This window comes from Triticum urartu, chromosome 2A, assembly GCF_056163025.1.
Source record: "Triticum urartu cultivar PI428250 chromosome 2A, HENAU_Tu73, whole genome shotgun sequence".
NCBI lineage: Eukaryota > Viridiplantae > Streptophyta > Magnoliopsida > Poales > Poaceae > Triticum > Triticum urartu.
Window position 1 is genome coordinate 36,661,928 of NC_141874.1, and position 20,761 is coordinate 36,682,688.

The following is a 20,761-nucleotide window of genomic DNA, read 5'->3' on the forward strand; positions in this document are numbered from 1 at the left end:
CCTTCTTGCTATATTCGCAAATATCAGTCCATCTTAACAATAATCCGTTGACTGATTCCAGTAACAATCGTCTTCCTTCTTGCTATATGTGCAAAAATCAGTCCAGATATACTAACCAATGTTTAATTAGGCAGTATTTATTCTACAAGCCGAGTACAGCTAATTAACTAAGTTGCGGTTTTGTTCAACGATGTATAACGTACAAGATGTTCAAACATTGTCCACATTACATCCCACAAGTATATCATCAAACAAACAAGATCCGGCTGGCACAACTTTCTCTGTCGCACTCAATCTTCATCGATCTTCCACCTCTACCGGCCATGGCTAGTTACTGGATAGTTCTCCTTTTCACGAGCTCCTGCGCACTCAGTGGCGCACTGGCGGCACGCGACCTCACCGACGACCCGTCCATGGCCGCGAGGCACGAGCAGTGGATGGGCAAGTATGGCCGTGAGTACAGTGACGCCACGGAGAAAACACGGTGGCTGGAGGTGTTCAAGGCCAACGTCGCGCTCATCGAGTCCGCCAACGCCGGGAACAGCAAGTTCTGGCTGGAGGCCAACCAGTTTGCCGATATCACTGAGGACGAGTTCAGGGCTACCCACAGTCCCACACCGAGTGAATTGCAAAAAACCACCACAATTGAGGACCCTAATTCAGAAAACCGCCAGCATTCAGTTTTTATTCAAAAAACCACCAACATTGGGGTGACAGTTTTCAAAAAACGCTGATACCGTGATTTAGAGTGTTTGAGTGGATTTCTGACGGGTGGGTCCCTTTGTCAGGTGCCACGTGGCCAGGGCGAGACGGCGACCGTGACGCGCCATTAGACGGCGTCGGTCTAAACCTAACCAGCTCGAACCCTACCACCACTTTCCCCCAAATCGCATCTCGACTCCCCCTGGCTACCCGCTCGTGCTCACATCTCCCCCATGGCCACCGGCGGCGGCGGCGGATGTGCCGGCAGCGACCTCAGATTCATCGAATCCGGTGCCCGCTCCGCCTTTCCTCGCTCTCCCACGGCCCTTCCTCGCTCTCCCACCCCCCCCCCCTGCTAGGGTTGCTGGCAATGGTGGATCGTTCACCGATGGCGGAGAGGAGCTCGACGAGCAAGGCGGCAGCAAGTTCAAGCCCACATCCGACGACATTTTTTCGCGGGAGGCAGCATCATTGGCCCAGGTCTGGACGGCAAATCCCGCATAGAGCCACCACTTCACCTCTGGCCTAGGCGGTGTGGAGTGAGTCTTCTTCTTCTTCCTCTTAACTCTCTGAATTGGCTAGGAGTGCTTAGCTCTGTATAATTTTTCGTGTAGTCTATACTTTGCTCTTAGCCAACTGAATTTAGGAATTAGGGTTAACTGAATTGTTCATGTTTATTTGTTCCTGTATGTCTTAGCTATCTTGAGGTGTACTCGATATACATTGTAGTGTTATTTTAAATTATTTGGAACTGAACTATAGTTTAAGTGTAAGTAGTGTTAACTAACATTGGAACAGAACCATAGTGTAACTGAATATAGTGTTAACTAAATTTAAGTGTGACATAAATTAAAGTTTAACTGAATTTAGTGTTAAATGAATTTGTTTTGACATGTATTATAGTTTAAATGAATGTAGTTTAACTGAATGCACTATTAAGTGTAAGTAGTGTTAGCAGAAAATATTTGCAACTAGTTTAACTGAAATTAGTGTTAACTGACATTGGAACATAACCATAGTGTAACTGAATTTAGTGTTAACTGAATTTGTTTTGACATAAATTACAGTTTAACTGAATTTAGTGTTAAATGAATTTGTTTTGACATGTATTATAGTTTAAATGAATGTAGTTTAACTGAATGCACTATTAATTGAACTTGTTTATAAATTGCAGTTTGGATGATGATGAACCATGGGAAGTGAGGTTTCATTTCCAAGGTTGTGACAATCTAGAAAGGAGACTGTATGAGTCAGATATAACATATCTAAATATGTTAGCTATCATTGGGATTCAGGGCTATGATCGGAATGATTCCATGTATTATGTGAAGGAAGATGGTGTAGGAATGTCAGGGATGCAACTAATCAGGAGTGATGAAGATGTTGAAGAGATGCTGGAGTTATATGAGGACAAGATGTGTGTTACTATCACTGTTATGAAAGGTAGAGAGTCTGAGAGGGCAGAATTGCAGATTAACATTGGAGATGAGCAGCAAATTCCTATTTCACAGATAGGTTCACCTAAAATATACAATGTAGATGAAGAAGGTGTGCTATATGCAAGTCAGTCAAGTGAAAAAGCAGAACAAGCAGCATGTTCTGCTCCAATTGTCAGTGTACACACAGAGGACTCATTTGGAGAATATCTTATCACTCAGGAGAGTTGCAATGTGAGGAAGGGAACAACTATTGCAGAGCTAGATGATTTCCTTAATGAGTTTGCTGACATGCCAGAAGTGCAAGAACACAACATGGAAGAAGATAACATGGAGGAGGAAGATCTGATGGATTCTGATAGTGAAGAGGAGCAGGAGGATGAGGATGCAGAGCTACATGTGAAAATAAAAGACCTGAAGAGGAAGAGGGTTTTTGAAGGTGATTCTAAGCCAAAAGATTTATTTTGTGAGGCTGATGAGGAAGAAGAGGGCTTTGTTGAACCAGCACCTATGCAGAAATTGCCTATTAGAAGAGGACCCACAACAAGATCTCATTGTAGTTCAGAAGCTAAACTTGAAGAAGACTATGTTCCATTGTCTGATGAGGACATAGATGAGGAATTTGAAGTTGATTCAGATGAAGAGGTTGTGTTCTACTGCTCCTCATCTGGCAGGAAGTCAAGGGCAAAGAAGAGGAAGGCCAGGAAATGGTATGATGAGAACAGGCTTGCCCCACAGGAGCAAATATGCTTTCACATGTGTTTTACTGATGTTTATCAGTTCAGGAGAGCTTTGGTTAATCTTCATGTCACTCAAAGGAGGAACTTCCATTACCATAGGAACAACAAAGACAGGGTAATTGTTGATTGTGTTGAGAAAGACTGCCCCTTCCACATGGTTGCATCTGTTATAGCAAATGAGAAAACATTTTGTATTAGGAAGTTTCAATTAGAGCATACATGTGCTCCAAGTGGTGAGAATTGTAAGATTTCTGCTAGGTATGTGGCCAAAGCAGTTGAGGATAGTTTCAGGACAGATCCAAAAGCAGGAATTGAAACTGTGATAGACAAGACAAAGGAGAAGTTTGGTGTGGAGGTTGGGAAGATGAAGGCTTACAGGGCAAGACAGCAAGCTCTTAGTGTGGTCCAAGGTGATCAGGAAGCACAATATACCAGGATAAGAGACTATCTCCAGGCTGTGCTTGACACTAACCCAGGAAGCAGATGTATTGTGACAACAAGAGTTGTGAAAGAGCATCCAAGCAAGAACCCTAGATTTCATAGGTTGTTCATTTGTTTGGCAGCTCAAAGGGATGGTTTTCTCAAAGGATGTAGACCTTTCATAGGTATGTTACTAGTGTAATTACATACACAAGTGTAGCATATTAAGGTTTTGTGAAATTTACTATGGTCTTGTGTAATTGTTTTCAGGTCTAGATGGTTGCTTTGTGAAGTTGAACACAGGTCAACAAATCCTAGCTGCTACAGGTAGAGATGGAAACAATAACATATTTCCACTAGCTTTTGGAGTAGTTGAGAAAGAAGATACTCCAAGTTGGTGTTGGTTTCTCACTCAACTAAAGATAGTTATTGGTGGAGAATCTGGAGAATTTGGATACTACACAATTATTTCAAACAGGCAAAAGGTGATACTGGTGCCTTCATTATTAGTGACTACATTAGTGCCTTTATTTCATACTTAGAATTACTAGTTGCAATTAGAATTACTTAGAATTATTAGTGTCCATGGCAAAACATAGTTAGTGACTAAATTAGTCCCTTCATTACTATCATCAGGGTCTTCTCAATGCAATTGACCAAATTTTTCCAAATTGCCCTCAAAGATACTGTTTAAGACACATTTATGCAAATTTCCAAAGTGCTGGCTATAGGGGGGATGAACTTAAGAAATATATGGATGCAACTGCTTACTCTTACACTGAAAATGGGTTTAAGTTAGCAATGGAAGATATTAGAAAGGAGAGTGAGGATGCATGGTTGTGGCTCAAGGCAATTCCTGTTGATACATGGGCTAGGCATGCCATGGACACAAACTGTAAGACTGACCAGTCAACAACATCAGTGAGGTGTTCAATAGGATGATTTTGGATATTAGGGGAAAACCCATTAAAACAATGGTTGAAGGTGCCAGGAGCAAACTGATGGTCAAGTTCAATGAGAAAAGGATTGGAGGGCAGACTGCTAGATGGGAAATTACCCCAACATATGCAGAGATGCTAGAAGAGGCCAAGGAATGGGCTAGGAATTGAAAGGCCATGATGGCAGGCCCAGATCTATTCCAGGTCAACAGTGGTGAGAAGTCTTATGCTGTCAACTTGAAAGATTGGACCTGTGGTTGTAGGAAATGGGATATGACAGGTGTACCATGTAACCATGCTGTGTCTGCCATATACAAATCAAAACAGCAACCTGAGGATTTTGTGCATAAATTCTTCAAGAAAGCAATGTATGTTGCAGCATACAAACCAATGATCTACCCTGTTCCAGGTCCTGATCTTTGGACAAGAACTGATACAAGAGACATTGATCCACCTGTGTTTCATAGAAAGAAGGGTAGAAAACAGACCCAGAGAAGGAAGGGCCAATTTGAGGTGCCAAAACCCAAGGACACATCCAGGGTTGGAACAATTACATGCAGTAATTGTGGAAGGCAGGGACATAGGTACACAAACTGCCATGATGCTCTAAAGCCAGCACTTGCTGCTAGGAAAAACAAGCACAAGGTACATTTACATTTCTGCACTATACATTTCTGCACAGAAACTGTTTTTGATACATAGGGCTGGAACTATTTTGTTTCAGGAAAATAGGGCTGCTCCAAGAGCTACAGCAGGAACTTCAGCAGCTCCTACTCATACTCCAACAGCTGCTCCAACACCTACTGCTAGGAAAAACAAGCACAAGGTACATTTACATTTCTGCACTTTATAATTTCCAAAGAAGCTAGCAAAATCTGTTTTTGATACATAGGGCTGGAACTATTTTCTTTCAGGAAAATATGGCTGCTCCAAGAGCTGCAGCAGGAACTTTAGCAGCTGCTCCAACACCACCTCCAGCAGCTGCTCCAAGAGCTACTCCATCTTCTGCCAGCACAATTTCCACATCAAGGGCTTCTGCTGCTCCAAGATCTGCAGCTCCAAGAGGAAGGGCTGCATCAACAAGGACTACACCAGCACCCAGGTCTTCATTTGCTCCTCCAAGGCCTTCCACTGATCACAGGGCTGGAAGTTCTTCAGCTGCAGGTAGAAGGGTCACCAAGAGGCCAAACAGGCTCAAGGATTATTTCTATGCTAGTGGCAACTAGCTATGTAATGCACCCTAGCTGATGGACCAACCAAGGAGTCATTTTGCCAAAAAAAAATATGTCATTTTGCAACTTGGTGTGCCTGTTGCTTTGTGGCTATTGAACTCATTATGGATGAGGATTGCCATGTTGAACTTGTTTTCTGGTTGTGTAATGAACACTTGGATGATGTGTCATGGATGATGTTATATTATGCTACTGTTGAGCATTGCCATGTTGTACTTTTTTATCATGATGAAGTTTATGATGATGTGTTTGGCTTTGATGATTGGCATGATGAATTTTATTTGTCATGATGAAGTTTATATGTACTAGATGAACTATTATTTTGTCCTCGAGTGGTTTGTCGAGAGGCTAGGTTCAACCAAAAGAGGCATTTTTGTCCTCGAGTGGTTTGTCGAGAGGCTAGGTTCAACCAAAAGAGGCATTTTTGTCCTCGAGTGGTTTGTTGAGAGGCTAGGTTCAACCAAAAGAGGCATTTTTATCCTCGAGTGGTTTGTCGATAGGCTAGGTTCAACCAAAAAAGGCATTTTTGTCCTCGAGTGGTTTGTCGATAGGCAAGGTTCAACCTGTAGCGACCAGACCTCAAACAGTCTGATCTCTGTGCTCCGGTGTCATCCCTGGATCAGTAATGCTGACACCACACAGTACTCGGAGGATTTATAGCAGAGTAGCAATCACACACTTATTACATCGAGTGTCTCAAAAGAGAACTGAAAACAATAAATATGGCTTAAGGCCATCTAATAACGATAACAGCGGAAGGCTTGGAAGATAAGTGAGTCCATCAACTCCAACGGCATCACTCAGTATAGAACCACGACCTAAACTCCTCAATCGTCGTCTGAAAAGTCTGCAACATTAACATTGCAGCCCGAAACGGGTCAGCACATGGAATATGCTGGCAAGGTAACACATAGAGAATAATGGAAATGCAGCAACTATACTATATGCATATTTGGCTGGTGGAAAGCTCTATGGTTATAGTTTTTGCGTAAAGCCAATTTTTCCCTACTTCAAAGGAATAAAATTAATTACTATCATGGTGGTTGTTAAACATTGAGAATGGTTGACAGCATTCTCAATCCCAATTAAGTATCATCATTAAAACCCAACAATATTAATTCTAGAGTAACATGTTGAGATTCACATGAAAATCAGGTACCAGATACTCAAGATGTCCATAACCGGGGACACGGCTAACCATGATTAGTTTGTTGCACTCTGCAGAGGTTTGTGCACTTTTCCCCACAAGACTCGATCGCCTCCGTTTGGTTTCTTGCACTACAGGGTGTTTGAGAAGACGGATGACCGAGACATAGTCTTTCAGAAGCGTTTGCACCTTACGATGGGTAGACCGTACCACCTACAACCCCTACATCTGCTAGTCTACCACTGTAAGAGTTCACACGACTTAGTCAACTATTCTAGAGCCCATAATAGATTGTGGCTGCACACGGAAGTTTCTAGTATGAATAATCTCATGATCCCTTTGAGCCTGGGTGGCGGTCCAAAAGAAAACAGGCAAGTCCTGGATACCCCAGGTGCCTCAATCCACCCAGATGTGTGTTAGGTTGTCACCTTAGATAAACCCTTAATTATAAAATCTCACATCTGTCATGGATATCACTCACCCAATCCACGTCTACTGGCATAGCATGGCATAATAAGCAAACGTAGAAGTAACTCCCAAAGGTTTGATAATAAACAGGTAATAGGTACTACCTCATCTACTTCCCATCCCACAATTTAATTAGATCCTAATCATGCAATGTGTGAAGATTGATCTAATGCAATAAAACTGGGTTGTAGAAAAGGGTATGATCAAAGTGTTACTTGCCTTGCTAATGATCCGCGAAACCTAGAGATTCGAAGTAACAAGCGGCGCACTCCGGGTATTCTGTCGCAGACAACAATAAGCATACAATAAGTACTCATCTAATTCACAGGTAAAACTCAAATAGAAGATCTAACCAGAAAGTTCAACTTAAGAACCCTGGTTGGCAAAAGAATCAAATCGAACGAAGTAAAAGAAATCAAACGGCGAAAAAAAACAACTTCGTTCTAGTAATCTGAATCTAGGGCAAATTTTACAGTAGCAAAAACAAGTTTAAGTTGATTATTCGGAAAGAGGGTTTCGAGACGAAACTCCATGCGCTTGAATCGCCTGATTCCGATAAACGAGCGAAAAGTTATACTAAAACGAAAATCGGATCAGAAATCGCGATCAGAAAATAACCGCGGAAAATCCGTCGAAAAAGAAAAACGACGAACAGAAATTTTATTTTAAAAAAAACAGCACGGAAAACGAGGCGGCGGCGAACCTCGAAAGGCGCGCTCCGGCGAGTCGGCGGCGGGGCGGCGGCGGCGGCGACGGCTGGAGGCGCCTAGGGTTTCGGGTGGCGGCTGGGGCTCCTCTCTCGGGCCGGGGCGGCGGCTTATTAAGGCCCCCGGCCGGTGGTTTCCTGCCCGGGTACGGCCCGGAGTCGGTTACGCGTTTTTTTTTAAATCCGCTCGGAAGAAAAATAAAAAGAAATACTAAACGGACTCCAAAAATCACGAAATAAATTTTGCCGGGTTCCTAAAATCAAGCCCGATAAAGTGAACATTTATCTGGGCCCAAACTACAACTTTGAAAAACGCGCGTTTTTCCTAAATTCAAATAAAAAATACCAAAAAACTCCGAAATAAATCTTATTTGATTTTTTTTATTAAATCCTCAATAATTCTATATTTTGGGAAAGTCATTTTATTCCCTCTCTCATATTTTTGTAATAGAAATAATTGATGATAAAATAAATAAAATCAAATGATCCTGTTTACATAATTTGAGAAAACTCAAATATGTAAATAACGAAATCCCCAACTCTCTCCGTGGGTCCTTGAGTCGCTTAGGATTTTCTAGAATCAAAACCAAAAGCAAAATAAAATATGATATGCATCATGACCTAATGTATAACATTCCAAATTGAAAATTTGGGATGTTACAAACCTACCCCCCTTAAGATGAATCTCGCCCTCGAGATTCGGGTTGGCTAGAAAATAGGTGAGGGTGGTCTTTGAGCAAATCTTCCTCTCGCTCCCAGGTGGCTTCATCTTCCGTGTGGTGGCTTCACTAAACTTTGCAAAACTTGATAACCTTGATGCGAGTAACTCGGCTGGCAAACTCGAGAATCTTGACTGGTTTCTCCTCATAGGTCAGATTGTTATCCAACTGGATTGCTTCCAATGGCACTGTGTCTCTCAAAGGTATGTTAGCCATCTCCGCGTGACACTTCTTCAACTGAGAAACGTGAAACACATCATGCACTCCGGCCAATCCTTCTGGCAATTCCAACTTGTAGGCCACTTCTCCCATACGCTCCAAAACTCGATATGGTCCTACAAATCGTGGCGCTAACTTCCCCTTAACTCCGAAACGCTTAATCCCTCGAAGTGGGGATACTCGAAGATAAGCTCTATCTCCGACTTCGTAAACTGTCTCCTTGCGTTTAGAATCTGCATAGCTCTTCTGCCTGGACTGGGCTACCTTGAGCCTATCGCGAATCAACTTCACCTTCTCAGACTCCTTAATCAGATCTGGTCCAAACAACTGGCGGTCTCCAACTTCGTCCCATGACAACGGTGTCCTACACCTCCTTCCGTACAGAGCTTCGAAAGGGGCCATCTTCAAACTGGTCTGATAGCTATTATTGTAAGAAAACTCTGCATATGGCAAATTATCGTTCCAACTAGATCAATAATCTAGCGCACAAGCTCTCAGCATATCTTCCAAAATCTGATTGACTCTCTCAGTCTGTCCATCTGTCTGCGGATGAAAAGCTGTACTGAATTCTAGCCTAGTACCCAAAGTCTCATGCAACTGCTTCCAGAATTTTGAGGTAAACTGGGTTCCTCTATCTAACACGATGCTCCTCGGAACTCCATGCAAACATACGATCCTCGGAACTCTTTGCCAACTTAGCACTGGTGTAAGTGGTCTTTACGGGGATGAAATGTGCTACCTTCGTCAATCGATCGACTACAACCCAAATCGAGTCATAGCCTGAACGAGTCCTTGGTAATCCCGTGATAAAATCCATGCCTAGCTTATCCCACTTCTATTCGGGTATCGGCAATGGTTGCAACAATCCTGCTGGCTTCTGGTGCTCTGCCTTTACTCTCTGACATACATCACAAACTGCTACATAATCCGCAATATCCTTTTTCATTCCGGTCCACCAGAAAATATCCTTCAAATCCAAATACATCTTGGTATTTCCTGGGTGAATCAAATACGGTGAATCATGTGCCTCTTGCAAAATCAACTTCCTGATTTCCGGGTTGTTGGGCACATAAATGCGGTCTTCAAACCATAGGGTGTCGTGCTCATCCTCGCGAAATCCTTTAGCTTTTCCTTTGCTCAGTTTCTCCTTTATAGCGGCAATCTCTTTGTCAGTTTTCTGAGCTTCTCTGATTTTGTCCATTAATGTTGACTGAATCTCCAATGCTGCTACATAGCCTCTCGGAACTATTTCCAAACATAGTTCACGAAAATTTTCTGCTAACTCCTTGGGTATTTCTCCCGCCATTAATGTATTGACATGACTCTTGCGGCTTAATGCATCAGCTACTACATTAGCCTTCCCGGGATGATAATGCAATTTCATATCATAATCTTTGATGAGCTCCAACCATCTCCTTTGTCTGAGGTTCAACTCCTTCTGTGTGAAAATGTACTTCAAACTCTTATGATCCGTGTACACCTCACAATGATTTCCAATGAGGAAATGTCTCCATGTATTCAATGCATGCACTATGGCTGCTAACTCCAAATCATGCGTAGCGTAATTCAATTCATGGGGCTTCAGTTGTCGTGAAGCATACGAAACAACTCTTCCTTCCTGCATAAGCACTGCTCCAAGTCCTCGACGTGAAGCGTCGCAATACACCTCATAATCCTTGGTTTGATCTGGCAAAATCAACACTGGTGAGGTAACCAAATGGTTCTTCAACTCCTGGAAACTTGCCTCACACTCCTCAGTCCATTTGAACTTAGTATCCTTCTTCAACAACTCCGTCATAGGTTTCGCGATCTTTGAGAAGTTCTCAATAAATCTCCGGTAGTATCCTGCGAGTCCAAGAAAACTCCGGACCTCTCCAACGGTAGTTGGGGCTTCCCACTTGGTCACGGTTTCAACTTTAGCGGGATCTACTGCTATACCTTCTCCAGATATAACATGTCCGAGGAATCCTACTTCCTTCAACCAAAATTCACACTTGCTGAACTTGGCATATAATTGATGTTCTCTGAGCTTTCCAAGTACCAAACGCAAATGCTCCTTGTGTTCCTCTTCATTCTTCGAATATATCAGGATTTCATCAATGAACACTACGACGAACTTATCCAAAAACTCCATAAACACTTTGTTCATCATGTTCATAAAATAGGCAGGCGCGTTAGTCAGTCCAAATGACATAACGGTATACTCATACAGCCCATACCTGGTGGTAAAAGCTGTCTTCGGAATATCCTGTTCTCGAATCTTCAACTGGTGGTATCCTGATCGCAAATCGATCTTGGAAAACACTTTAGCTCCTTGCAACCGATCAAACAGATCATTGATCATTGGTAGCGGGTACTTGTTCTTGATTGTTACTTCGTTCAATCCCCGATAATCAACAACCATCCTTAACGATCCATCCTTCTTCTCTACTAGAAGTACTGGTGATCCCCAAGGCGAAGAACTTGGGCGAATATATCCCTTATCCAGTAACTCCTTAATATGCTTCTTAATTTCCACCAAATCCTTTGCTGGCATCCTATATGGTCTCTTCGATATTGGTCCAGTGCCTGGTAAAAGCTCAATCAAAACTCAATGTCTCTATCCGGTGGCATGCCTGGCAACTCTTCGGGAAATACATCAGGCAAATCCTTTACCACTGGTACTTCCTCCTGCACAACTCCTGATAAGGAATTTACTTGTGTCCTGTTTGGCACATGCCGGGATACATACTTGATCCTTCTCCCTTCTGGTGTGGTAAGCAAGATTGACTTTCTAGCACACTCAATATTCCCTTCATACTTTGATAACCAATCCATGCCTAATATCACATCCAATCCTTGAGATTCCAATACTATTAGGTCTGAGGGAAAAACGTAGTTACCAATCCTTAATGGTAACCGATCACACCATAGTCTTGCCACATACTCTGCTCCTGGCGAGGTTACTAACATGGGTGACCTAAGGGCTTGGGTTGGTAGGTTATACTTATCCATAAATCCCCTTGATATGTATGAATGCGATGCACCAGTATCAAAAAGAATGAGTGCAGTAAATGACTTAACCAAAAACTTACCTATTACTGCATCGGGCTGAGCTTCAACCTCCTCCACATTAACGTGGTTCACCTGTCCCCTATTGAAAGGGTTCGGCTTCTTTCCAGAACTTCCATTGCCGTTTTGGCCTTCAGGACATTCATTTGCAAAATGTCCGGTCTTCTGACACTTATAGCAAGTGACGTGGCTTAAGTCCTTCTTGGCTGGGGTTGATGGGGTGCTGCGGTTCTGTCCATTGCTTCCTCCACTCCCATTACCATTCTTGGTGCCATTGTGATTGTGCGAGCTACCTACTCCATGGGTATGCTAAAATTGTCCTCCCGGTCTAGGGGTAAAACGAGGCTTCTGCTGAGCTCCTGAATTATACTTTCCTTGTCCATACTTCCTCTTGCGGTTCTCAATTTGTTGCTGCTTCCCTTCAATCATAAGAGCACGATCTACCAACTCCTGGTAGTTGTTGAAGGTGGCTACCATCAACTGCATACTCAACTCATCATTCAGTCCTTCCAAGAATTTCTCCTGCTTAGCTGCATCCGTAGCAACGTCATCTGGAGCATAACGAGCTAGCTTACTAAACTCCTCCACATACTGGCCAACTATCCGTCCTCCTTGGCGCAAGTTACGAAACTCATGCTTCTTCATGGCCATTGCTCCTGCTGAAACATGGGCGGTACGAAAAGCCTGCTGAAACTGGTCCCATGTGACAGTGTCGATTGGGAAGGTGGCTGTGAAATTCTCCCACCAAGATGCTGCGGGTCCTTCTAACTGATGTGCGGCAAACTTAACCTTCTCCACATCTGTGCATCCTGCTGTGGTCAACTCCCTAGCTATCTTGCGGAGCCAATCATCTGCTACTATCGGCTCGGTGCTACTGGAAAACACCGGCGGATTCAGCCTAAGAAAACGGGCTAAGTGGTCAACAGGTGGTGGTGGTGGTGGGTTGTTGTTGTTGTTCCCCTGATTCTGATTCTAAACTAGCAACCGCATCAAGGTGTTCTGCTGCTGGATCAACTGGGTGAGCTCCGCGGAAAGGCAAATCCGGGGTCACGTCTCGGAGGCATCTGAGGGTTTAGAAAAGATGAGATATAAGAATAGAGGGGGTCTAAAGGGAAAACACTACCCATATGCACATGAGCAAAACAAAAAATTCACTTCAATCAATCAATCAAAGGCATACAATCGATCTACCTATCGCAAAAGTGCTCGGACTACTATATTTACATGGTGGACTACTACTACTGATGAGGTGGTCTACTAGAAATATTCTACGGTTGTAGACTCCATGATATCTGCTCCTGCTTCATCCACATAATCATCATCGCTACTATCTTGTTCCGAGTCGGTGGCGTCAATGATGATGTAGTCTTCCGGGCTAATCTCTTTGGGTTCTTCGTCTTCATCTACTGGAGTCGGGCCTCCCATAAATATTCCAATCTTCTTGATTAGATCGTCATTCTTCTCCACCAATACTTCAATTTCTTCTTCATAACCTTCGCGTGTAGCCTTGAGTTCTTCCTCCAGTTCATTGATTCTAGTCTTAGCCTTCTTCAGATCTATCATGTCGGTGCACATCTGATTCTCCTGTCGTCGAATGTGCTGATTTAACTCCTGGATAAAAGCTGCAATTGATCTATCTTTCTTGGTGCTGATCATCTCCCAGTGTTCATCTCGGCGCCCGCAAATTTGGTAGATAGTATCCTTAAGATCCTTGCGGTAGACTTCTCCAATGCGTCCCATGGCGATGTGAGCTGCCATACTCTTTCCTAGACTCCAAGTTGGTGCATCAAAAGAAAACTCTATGGGCTCAGTGACTGGCATGAACGTCCTTCCTGGAACTTGAACTTGAATCATCCAGTGCTCTTCTTCAGGTAAAGTGGCGTTGTAGGTTCCCGTGAAGCTTGGTACTCCTATGTTCAGGTATCTAGTGACTTCCTTCAAGTGGCGTCCAAAGGGTGTATCTTCATCTGGTTGTGTGAACTTGTTCCTTGCATCCGCCATCCTAAAGAGTAGAAAATATGAGAAGTCAGAAGAGAAGAGAGTGAGTAGTGATCTAGGTCTTTAGCTTAGTGGTCGTGTCCTACAGTCAGTGTGTGCTCTGATACCATCTCTGTAGCGACCAGACCTCAAACAGTCTGATCTCTGTGCTCCGGTGTCATCCCTGGATCAGTAATGCTGACAAAACACAGTACTCGGAGGATTTATAGCAGAGTAGCAATCACACACTTATTACATCGAGTGTCTCAAAAGAGAATTGAAAACAATAAATATGGCTTAAGGCCATCTAATAACGATAACAGCGGAAGGCTTGGAAGATAAGTGAGTCCATCAACTCCAACGGCATCACTGAGTATAGAACCACGACCTAAACTCCTCAATCGTCGTCTGAAAAGTCTGCAACATTAACGTTGCAGCCCGAAACGGGTCAGCACATGGAATATGCTGGCAAGGTAACACATAGAGAATAATGGAAATGGAGCAACTATACTATATGCATATTTGGCTGGTGGAAAGCTCTATGGTTACAGTTTTTGCGTAAAGCCAATTTTTCCCTACTTCAAAGGAATAAAATTAATTACTATCATGGTGGTTGTTAAACATTAAGAATGGTTGACAGCATTCTCAATCCCAATTAAGTATCATCATTAAAACCCAACAATATTAATTCTAGAGTAACATGTTGGGATTCACATGAAAATCAGGTACCAGATACTCAAGATGTCCATAACCGGGGACACGGCTAACCATGATTAGTTTGTTGCACTCTGCAGAGGTTTGTGCACTTTTCCCCACAAGACTCGATCGCCTCCGTTTGGTTTCTTGCACTACAGGGTGTTTGAGAAGACGGATGACCGAGACATAGTCTTTCAGAAGCGTTTGCACCTTACGATGGGTAGACCGTACCACCTACAACCCCTACATCTGCTAGTCTACCACTGTAAGAGTTCACATGACTTAGTAAACTATTCTAGAGCCCATAATAGCTTGTGGCTGCACACGGAAGTTTCTAGTATGAATAATCTCATGATCCCTTTGAGCCTGGGTGGCGGTCCAAAAGAAAACAGGCAAGTCCTGGATACCCCAGGTGCCTCAATCCACCCAGATGTGTGTTAGGTTGTCACCTTAGATAAACCCTTAATTATAAAATCTCACATCTGTCATGGATATCACTCACCCAATCCACGTCTACTGGCATAGCATGGCATAATAAGCAAACGTAGAAGTAACTCCCAAAGGTTTGATAATAAACAGGTAATAGGTACTACCTCATCTACTTCCCATCCCACAATTTAATTAGATCCTAATCATGCAATGTGTGAGGATTGATCTAATGCAATAAAACTGGGTTGTAGAAAAGGTATGATCAAAGTGTTACTTGCCTTGCTGATGATCCGTGAAACCTAGAGATTCGAAGTAACAAGCGGCGCACTCCGGGTATTCTATCGCAGACAACAACAAGCATACAATAAGTACTCATCTAATGCACAGGTAAAACTCAAATAGAATATCTAACCAGAAAGTTCAACTTAAGAACCCTGGTTGGCAAAAGAATCAAATCGAACGAAGCAAAAGAAATCAAATGGCGAAAGAAAACAACTTCGTTCTAGTAATCTGAATCTAGGGAAAATTTTACAGTAGCAAAAACATGTTTAAGTTGATTATTCGGAAAGAGGGTTTCGAGACGAAACTCCAGGCGCTTGAATCGCCTGATTCCGATAAACGAGCGAAAAGTTATACTAAAACGAAAATCGGATCAGAAATCACGATCAGAAAATAACCGCGGAAAATCCGACGAAAAAGAAAAATGACGAACAGAAATTTTTTAAAAAAAACAGCATGGAAAACGAGGCGGCGGCGAACCTCGAAAGGCGCGCGCTCCGGCGAGTCGGCGGCGGGGCGGCGGCGGCGGCGACGGCTGGAGGCGCCTAGGGTTTCGGGTGGCGGCTGGGGCTCCTCTCTCGGGCCGGGGCGGCGGCTTATAAAGGCCCCCGGCCGGTGGTTTCCTGCCCGGGTACGGCCCGGAGTCGGTTACGCGTTTTTTTTAAATCCGCTCGGAAGAAAAATAAAAAGAATTACTAAACGGACTCCAAAATAAATTTTGCCGGGTTCCTAAAATCAAGCCCGATAAAGTGAACATTTATCTGGGCCCAAACTACAACTTTGAAAAACGCGCATTTTTCCTAAATTCAAATAAAAAATACCGAAAAACTCCGAAATAAATCTTATTTGATTTTTTTTATTAAATCCTCAATATTTCTATATTTTGGGAAAGTCATTTTATTCCCTCTCTCATATTTTTGTAATAGAAATAATTGATGATAAAATAAATAAAACCAAATGATCCTGTTTACATAATTTGAGAAAACTCAAATATGTAAATAACGAAATCCCCAACTCTCTCCGTGGGTCCTTGAGTCGCTTAGGATTTTCTAGGATCAAAACCAAAAGCAAAATAAAATATGATATGCATCATGACCTAATGTATAACATTCCAAATTGAAAATTTGGGATGTTACACAACCAAAAGAGGCATTTTTGTCCTCGAGTGGTTTGTCGAGAGGCTAGGTTCAACCAAAAGAGGCATTTTGTCCTCGAGTGGTTTGTCGAGAGGCTAGGTTCAACCAAAAGAGGCATTTTGTCCTCGAGTGATTTGTCGAGAGGCTAGGTTCAAGCAAAAGAGTCATTTTGTCATCGACGGGGTTATCGAGAGGCTAGGTTCAACCAAAAGAGTGATTTTGTCATCGACGGGGTTATCGAGAGGCTAGGTTCAACCAAAAGAGTCATTTTGTCATCGACAGGGTTATCGAGAGGCTAGGTTCAACCAAAAGTGTTATTTTGTCATCGACAGGGTTATCGAGAGGCTAGGTTCAACTAAAAGAGTGATTTTGTCATCGACGGGGTTATCGAGAGGCTAGGTTCAACCAAAAGAGTGATTATGTCATCATTTCTCAACTTCAAAGTGCACATCATAATTGTTTTGATATCAATGCTGATTTTTTCATCATTTATCATACATGATTTTGTCATAATTAAATCAATGGACAACACATTTCTTTCCAACCAACATCATAATTGTTCTGCTATCACAGCAACAGATTTCATTCCAACCAACATGATAATTCCAAACATTAGTAGCCACAACCATACATGATATAGGTTCACATACTACAACACCCACACATTGTTCTTACTTCTAACATTAGTAGCCACCACAACCATACATAATACATAATACATAAACCACCAACATTTACTCATCACAAATTTCCTTGATTCTATTGATCTTACTCTTGTTCTGCTCCCCAGCCTTCAGCAAATCAGCTATGATGTACTCCAGCCTTTTCTTCTCTTGCTTCAGCTCTGCCATACCTTGATCTGCTACAGCCTTCTTCCAATTGGTGATCAGTTCATCATTGCTCTGCTTAATAACTTGAAGTGCTAGCTTCAGATCCATATTCTCTTTCTCAAGCCTAGCCTTCTCTTCCTGGGCTTCAACTACAGCTTTCTCAACATCACTATCCTGCATAATCTTCTCATAGTTCTCCCTCATCACATTCTTGTGAACTGTTGCAAAAAACTGGCTTGTTTCCTTTATATGGGTGTGATGCTTCTCTTGTATTAACTTTTTTTCTTCTTCCAGCTTCAATATCACCTTATCTTTTCTTTCAATCTCTGTGTTGCTCTGGTCATACATATCCCAAATCTTGCGCAATGCATTCTGCATTGGTTCTGGCCATTCTGCATCAATCCACTGCACCAGACCACAGTTGTCGCCGTCCTGGATTAATTTTTTTGCAAAAAGAGTAAAGACTAAGTACAATTGAACAGGAACTGAGAACTTAAATGTTCTAATTATCAAATGCTGAATTTGAATGGATTTTTGTAACAAGCTGTACACTTTGTTCTTAAATACCAAACAGCACATACATACGAACAGCACATACACTATGTTCTTAAATTAGACCTAAATTACACCTAGTAGACAATTGTTCAATGGCATAGAAAGGATCAACACGAACCTCATTACCACATCCGTAAAACCTACGGCCAGTGTTCACGCCTTGGAATACAACACCCCTATGCACCGGCAAATTGTGACTGCACATCGGTCCTTCGGCAACAATACCACACCACTCTGGGTCAACAATGGTATGTGGAACCTAGAAGGGTTCACATAGAGTACATCCTCAAATCCCAGATCAAATGGGTCAAAACTAACCTCAAATGGAGTACAGATCGAAGAAAACCTAACCCTAATTGAGAAAGACGATGAACTCACATAGGATTCGTCCGCGTGCGAGATGAAAAGGGGGGAAACAGACTCCTCGCTGCTGGTTTCGCCATCCTCCCAGGAGACCATGGCTGCGGCAGTCGGCGGCGGGGGCGCGGGCGGTCGGCGGCGGGGGCGCGGGCGGTCGGCGGCGGGGGGACGGGCGGCGGCGACAGAGACCTGCGAAAGAGTGAGAGAGCGAATGGACGAATGGGTTGGGCTCGAGCAGCTGGTTAGGTTTAGACCGACGCCGTCTAACGGCGCGTCACGGCCGCCGTCTCGCCCTGTCCACGTGGCACCTGACAAAGGGACCCACCCGTCAGAAATGCACTCAAACGCTCTAAATCACGATATCAGCGTTTTCTGAAAACTGTCACCCCAATGTTGGTGATTTTTTGAAAAAAAAAACTAAATGCTGGCGGTTTTCTGAATTAGGGTCCTCAATTGTGGTGGTTTTTTGCAATTTACTCTCCCACACCGGACACAAGCCAGTTGCTGCTGACAAGGGCCGGAGCGCTGGGTTCAGGTACGCGAATGCCAGCCTCGACGACCTCCCGGCCTCCGTCGACTGGAGGACCAATGGCGCGGTCACTCCCGTCAAAGACCAAGGCCAATGTGGTACGCACTACGCAGCACAAACGTACATTATGTTGGACACTGGAGTATGCTGACTCATTTGTACATTATTTTTAGGGTGCTGCTGGGCGTTCTCCACGGTGGCTTCTATGGAGGGCATCGTGAAGCTGAGCACGGGCAAGCTGGTGTCCCTCTCGGAGCAGGAGCTGGTTGACTGCGACGGCACGGACAAGGGTTGCGAGGGCGGGCTCATGGACAACGTCTTCGAGTTCGTTGTCGAAAACGGGGGCCTCGCCACCGAGGCCGACTATCCCTACACCGGCACAGACGGCAGCACATGCGACTCCAGCACGGCTGCAGCGACCATCACGGGGCACGAGGACGTGCCGGCCAATGATGAGGCGTCGCTGCTTAAGGCGGTGGCGGCACAGCCCATGTCCCTGGCCGTCGACGGCGGGGACAACCTCTTCCGTTTCTACAAGGACGGCGTGCTCTCGGGCAGCTGCGGCACGGAGCTCGACCACGGCATCACGGCGGTCGGGTACGGCGTGGCTGGGGACGGGACCAAGTTCTGGGTGATGAAGAACTCGTGGGGCGCGGGGTGGGGCGAGGACGGGTTTATCAGGATGGAGAGGGACGTCGCCGACGAGAAGAGCCTCTGCGGGCTCGCCATGCAGCCTTCCTACCCCACCACGTAGCCTGCTTCAATCATTCCTAGCATGTAAATCGATCCACCTTCGAAGTGTTTCTGGTGTGTATGGATGTACAACCTGCATTATTCTTATATATCACCCTTTCGAAAAATGCTTCTGTCTATCACAAATTCACGATTCACACACTCTACTTCTCCACTTTAGCTACTTGTAAGTTGCCTGAATTTTAATTTGGGTCAGTCGTTTCCTTAGCTGTTGATTCTTGCTATTCGTGCTGCTTTTTTTTTTTGCAATGTCTTGTTGATTGGGCTGGGCTTGTTTTTTTACGGACCCTTTATTTGGGTCAGTCGATTTGCTACTGAACCAAAGCCCATTAACTATGTGATCCATCCCTCCTATCCCTCCCATTTTTCTTACGTTTATCCATTTTTGTGCGTTTCTGCTTTTGTTTTTTGTTTTTCTTTGTTAGTTGGTTTTTATCTTTTTATTATGTGTATTTTTGGACGTTGGGCGAGTGTAAATGTATACACATAAATATTACCAATATAAAAAGACCCAGTGAGACAGATCCAATACATCTCGGCCATCAAACCATATCAATTCAACGACTTAGATTGCTCCAATGGTGAGCATTAAACATGTTTAACGTGCAATTAATATCATACCAAATAACAATAACGGTGTCAATCACATAATTAACGTGTGACTAATACCCTACCTAATATAAAACGTGCAATCAATTTCCCCAATATCAACATGCATTGCACGTGTGCATTTACTAGTACTACAAAAGGTGCAATTTTAGTGCAAAGTTGTGTGCAAGCTTTTTCAAACTATTTTCGTTATCTTCCTTCTTTAAAGGGTATTGCTATTAATTCGTCGTTCCTTATTTTGAATTTTCATAAGGGTACAACCAATGATGCTAATTTATTCCTTCATAGGAATAGCTTCATACGATAAGAAGGCACAATGTCTGCATAAATTGTGTGCAAATTTTGTCATTATTTTATTTCCTATGCCAAATGAGGTAAAACGTGAAATGAACTTCATAAATCGGATAGCTTGGTACCATTTTACGAAAATAGGGTAGTTGTTATCACTTGAGCACAAAATATGAGGTAAAAAGAGGAAATTTACTCAAACTTTCATTACTCCCGCATAATTGATATGGTGGTTGGATGTGATCCTCTGTTATCTAACTCTTATACCTATGTGCATAAAACCAAGCATATCTAACTGTTCACGACCTTACATCGACGACATGCCGAGGTATAGCCAATTCATTGGTAACTTAATATAAAACGAATTTGTGTAAAGGTCTCTGGTACAAGAAAACTTGAGTTTCGTTATATGCTTCTCGGTGGATGCGTTGACAATGTTGTTGTCTAAAGTGAAGAGGAATAGTACCCTATCAACACGTGCATACATAATATGTGATGACTATTGAGTGGTTGCGGATAATTGGACCTAAATTCATTTTGAT

At 43.3% G+C, this 20,761-nt stretch overlaps 1 pseudogene; it reads left to right on the top strand.

Moving 5' to 3' along the window:
• The first annotated feature begins 323 nt into the window (after positions 1 to 323).
• Positions 324 to 19,323, top strand: LOC125534817 (senescence-specific cysteine protease SAG39 pseudogene; annotated as a pseudogene).
• Positions 19,324 to 20,761: the final 1,438 nt, after the last annotated feature.